The sequence below is a fragment of the Staurois parvus genome, unplaced genomic scaffold (assembly GCF_062004578.1).
Source record: "Staurois parvus isolate SC_StPar_1 unplaced genomic scaffold, SC_StPar_1.0 ptg001871l, whole genome shotgun sequence".
Classification (NCBI taxonomy): domain Eukaryota; kingdom Metazoa; phylum Chordata; class Amphibia; order Anura; family Ranidae; genus Staurois; species Staurois parvus.
The window spans coordinates 225,001-229,956 of record NW_028319667.1 but is presented as its reverse complement, the minus strand read 5'-3'; the positions used below and the strand labels follow the sequence as shown (position 1 = coordinate 229,956).

Here is a 4,956-nt window from a genome sequence, read left to right as displayed (position 1 = left end):
GGTCATCTCCTGTACTGTCTGCAGTCTCTGGTCATCTCCTGTACTGTGTCCACAGTCTCTGGTCATCTCCTGTACTATGTCCGCAGTCTCTGGTCATCTCCTGTACTATGTCCGCAGTCTCTGGTCATCTCCTGTACTGTGTCCGCATTAAGTTGCATTACTGAAATAAATTACCTTTTGCACGATATTCAAATTTTTCGAGTTTCACCTGTAAATAGAATCCTATGTGCTTGTGCTGTTGTCACCTCATTGAAGGTTAACATACGGAGGAGCTATGGGTGGAAGGGACTTTTAAGGGACCATTAACCAAAATAAGGTTTAAATGACCAAGGTTGTCCTCTCTGGTTAGAAATGCCCGTAGCGAATAGGGAAGAATGGAAATAGCGCAGGGCATACATGACTAGGCCCAGAGTGGTGTAGGGAACGGAACGGGTTAAATTTAGCTCCAGGGGGTGGGGAATTGATTGGGGAATTATAGGATTGGCAGATGTGGAGTGTAGGAGGGGTCTGTGGCACCTTAGGGTGGGGGGTTCTGCGGAAGGGGCGTCAGTGGAGCTGGACGTGTGCAAGGACCAGAGCTTCATGTGAGCTTGGTCCTGAAATTCCCCCTCTTATCAGACCTGCGGCATGGAGGACATTGTTGCACAGCTGCGGGTGGCAGCAGAAGATAGAGGTATGGGCTGGTTGCAGGGCCGGGTCTCTGATCTGTTGGGAGACCCGGGCTTGTCACCAGCAGCAGGGGGGCGGGTGCGCCCACGTGCTCAGAGGTCTAGGCCTCCGGAGCGCTTCAGTCCGGCCCCACCCCCTGGAGCTCAGCGCCGCAATGGGAGCCCCCCTCGGGACCCTCCGGCCCCGCTGGCAGGGCGCTCACTTGCCTCTGCTAGCGGTGGTGCCGGGAGGAATCCCCGGCGATGGCGGAGCTCGGCGGGCAGGGTTTCGCCGAGTGGCCCCTCCCCCCCACCCGCACGGCGAGGAGGACGCCGCGGAGTGAGCTCAGCGGGCGGGGTTCCGCGGGGTAACCCCTCCCCCCCCGCCCGCACGGCGCAGAGAAGGAGAAGTGAGCACTGGGACCGGCTCCTCCGCTGACAGGGTGTCTGTCAGGGAGGGAGCTCGGCGTGGGAGGAGGTCAGCTGCGGCTGCTGGGCTGTCCCCTGATGTGGCTGGTGGGCCCCCTGGACAGTCGGGAGCTGGGGCTCCAGGAAGACGGAGGAAGAGGTGCAGCGCTGGGCGGAGCACAGCTGGGAGTGCTTCAGGACGGAGCCCAGGGACGGCGACAGGCATGGCTGGTGCCCAGAGGCGGAGTCCGGAGCGGCACAACCCTGCGGGACCCGTGGCTCCTGGGACCGGGAGGCCATCAGGACGTCGAGCGGTGGACGAGAGGTCGGAGGGCGAGCTGTCGGAACCCGATGCAGGGGCGACGGCTCGCCGCTCTTCATCGGTGGAGCGGGAGCGCGCGGCTGATGGGGCATCTCCTGGGCAGCCTAGTGAGTTCTCTGTTCCTGTGTCTGTCTCCCTTTCTTTGGCGTTGCGGGATCTGCTGGGGGGAGGTCAGGCCGCCCCGGTGGGTGCGGCCTCGGCGGTGTTCGTTGGCGTTCCCCTGTGCGGTTTAGGGGGGGTCTCGGGGAGGTGATTTCCGGTTTGCGGGACTTGTTGCGGCGGCTGGAGTGGGGTGGTGTTGGGACCCCTGGGCTTGCTTCTGCGTGGCTCCCGCCGGCCGGTGGGGACGGGCTCGCGGTTCCTGGACAGGACAGCGGGGTGGTGCGGGGCCTGGGGGTCTCTTCTACAATTAGTTCTGGGACTGGGGTGGTTACCGCGGAGTCTGGGGTTATGGGCTCTGCGGTTCCTTCCGCGGTTTTGGGGGAGGGTTCGGGGGTGTCGGGACCTGTCGGCGTGGCGGACTCTGCGAAGGGGAAAGTGTATGTGTGTTTTGAGGGTCCCTTGGGTGCGCATTTGCAGTCGGCCGTGCGGGAACAAATTTGGAAAGGGGAGTATGTGGACATATTCACGCTCTTGCCTTTGGAGCGTTTTCCGTTCGATGGGTCCCGGGTTGATGACGGTAGACGGGAGGATGCGGAGCGGCGGCGTTTTAGCCTTATCCCCCGTACTTTTGCGAATTGGTTGCAGGCTTTCGCAATCATGGCCAGTGTCATTGGGGAGAAAGCTCCGGAGCATTGCTTGGCATTGTTCTGTTACCTGGACGCCATTAGTGAGGCTCACAGGGTTTACGGCGGGTCTGCGTGGCTTCAGTATGATGAGCAGTTTAGGCAGCGGAGGGCTGTTCGCCTGTCGTTGCGTTGGGACCATAAGGACATTGGCCTCTGGATGCGGCTCATGGCGCCGCCGAGGGCCCCTGGTCCGTTTTTTCAGGGCGGGGCCGGTGGTTCGTTTTCCCCGGGACAATCGGCCGCCAAGCGTAGGGGTTTCTGCTGGCAGTTCCAGGAGGGCACTTGTCGTTTTGGAGGGTCCTGCCGGTTTAGGCACGAGTGTTCCGGGTGCGGTGGCTCCCACCCTTTCTCGCGCTGTTTCAGGCGGGGTAGAGGCCCTCCCGGAGAGCCTGCGGGTAAGAGGGACGACGCCGGTGCGGGTGGAAAGGATGGGGCCTTTCTTAAATAGATATCCTGATCGGGCTGCAGCGGTCCTGCTGGCGGCTGGTTTTTCGGAGGGTTTTCGCATCCCCTGTACTTTGACTTTGGTCCCCCCTTTAGCTCGGAATTTACGGTCGGCCTTGCAGCATGCTGAGGTGGTTTCGGCTAAGTTGCGGAAGGAAGTGGGGTTAGGTCGTATGGGTGGTCCGTTTACTTCTGCTCCGTTTGCGGATCTGGTTGTTTCTCCCTTGGGGGTTGTGCCTAAGAAGGAGCCGAATGCGTTTCGGTTAATTCACCACCTGTCCTTCCCTAAGGGGGTTCGGTGAATGACGCTATAGATCCGGAGTCGTGTTCGGTGTCTTACACATCCTTTGATGCGGCAGTGTTCTGGGTTCGTCGGTATGGGCGCGGTGCACTCATGGCGAAGTCCGACATTGAGTCGGCGTTCCGGCTGTTGCCGGTTCATCCGGACAGTTTTCGTTTTTTGGGTTGCCGTTGGCAGGGCGGGTTTTACGTTGATAGGTGTTTGCCCATGGGGTGTTCGATCTCTTGTGCGTTGTTTGAAAAGTTCAGTTCGTTCGTGGAATGGGTGGTTCGGGATGTTTCGGGGGTGAATTCGGTCATCCATTATTTGGATGATTTTCTTTGCGTGGGTCCGCCGGCTTCCGGGGTGTGCGCGGTCTTGCTTGCTACGTTGCAGCACGTTGCTGACCGTTTCGGGGTTCCTTTGGCGGCTGATAAGACGGAGGGTCCGGCTTCGGTGATGACTTTCTTGGGCATCGTTTTGGATTCTGGCGCAATGGAGTGCCGGCTGCCTGCAGAGAAGCTGTTGGCCCTTCAGGGTGAAATTTGCGCGGTTCAGGGGAAGCGTAAAATTCAGCTGCGGCCCTTGCAGTCATTGTTGGGAAAACTTAATTTCGCTTGTCGGATCCTGCCGATGGGTCGGGTGTTCTGCCGCCGGGAATTGCCTCCCCTTTTCATTTCATTCGGCTGACTCGGGAGCATCGGGAGGATTTGCAGTTGTGGAACACCTTTTTGGATTCTTTCAACGGGCGGGCACTTTGGATGTCTGGCCCGGTTAGTAATTTTGACTTGGAACTGTTCACGGACGCAGCGGCTTCTGCGGGATACGGGGCCTTTTTCCGGGGTCGGTGGAGTGCGGCCTCGTGGCCGGCTTCTTGGTGGGAGGCAGGTTTTCTCAGTAACTTGGCGCTGTTGGAACTTTTTCCAGTGGTATTGGCGGTTGAGGTTTGGGGGGAGAATTTTCGGAATCAAAAGGTGCGTTTTCACTGTGATAATTTGGGGGTGGTTCAGGTCATCAATAGGGTCTCAGCTTCTTCCCGACCGGTGGTGGCCCTGCTTCGCCACTTAGTGTTGCGTTGCTTGCAGCTGAATGTTTTTCTCCATGCGGTACATCTCCCTGGGGTTGACAACACCTTAGCTGACGCTTTGTCTCGTTTTCAGTGGGACAAATTCCGAGAGTTGGCGCCGGCGGCGGAGCAACACCCGACTGGCTGTGGGAGATTGCCTTGGAGTCATTGCGGGCTGGATCCGGCGGTCGGTGAGTGAGGCGACTTGGTCCGCTTGCTCTACGGTCTGGCGGGAGTGGATGGATTTGTTGCGATTGGCCGCTATTGACCCCTGGGGGCCGGAGGTGCGTGTGGCAGTGTTGTACTTCGTGGCACGGAGTTTGGAGTGGGGGGTGTCGGCGTCCGCGGTGGATCGCCGACTGGCGGGATTGGCGTTTTTCTTTAAGTTACAAGGGTGTCGGGATTTCACTAAAGATTTTTGGGTTCGCCAGGCTCTGCGGGGTTATCGGAGGGCTCATCGTTGTAGGGATTTTCGTCGCCCAGTGTCGTTCGAATTGTTTGGGTCTTTGTTTGAGCATTTGCGGACTGTGTGTTCTTCGGATTTTGAGGTGGGTTTATTTTGGGCTGCCTTTGCTGTGGCCTTTTTTGGGGCGTTGCGGATTGGGGAGCTCGTTAGTCCGTCCAAGTCGGTTCTTGGGGGGTTGTTGGTGGAGGAGGTTGTGTGCTCCGGTGACTGGGTGGAGGTGCTTGTCCGTCGGTCTAAGACGGATCAATTGGGCAGGGGTGCGAAGGTGCGTTTTTTCACTCTTCCGGGTTCACTGGTGTGCCCGGTTCAGGCGGTTCGGGAATTTTTGTCCCGTCGCCCTGGGGGGCGGGGGTCCTTTTTCAGGCACATTGATGGATCCCCTTTAACGCGTTTTCAGTTTGTGGCAGTTTTTCGCCGGTGTTTGACGGCTGCTGGTTTAGATGCGTCTTTGTATGCTTCGCACTCGTTTCGGATCGGGGCTGCTACGGAGGTGGCCAGGTGGGGGCTGTCGGATGATGTGGTGAAGCGCATTGGT

At 58.8% G+C, this 4,956-nt stretch overlaps 1 pseudogene; it reads left to right on the top strand.

Annotated features, from left to right (window-relative positions):
• Nucleotides 1–1,279: 1,279 nt before the first annotated feature.
• Nucleotides 1,280–3,579, top strand: LOC149433937 (uncharacterized; annotated as a pseudogene).
• The last annotated feature ends 1,377 nt before the right edge of the window (nucleotides 3,580–4,956 follow it).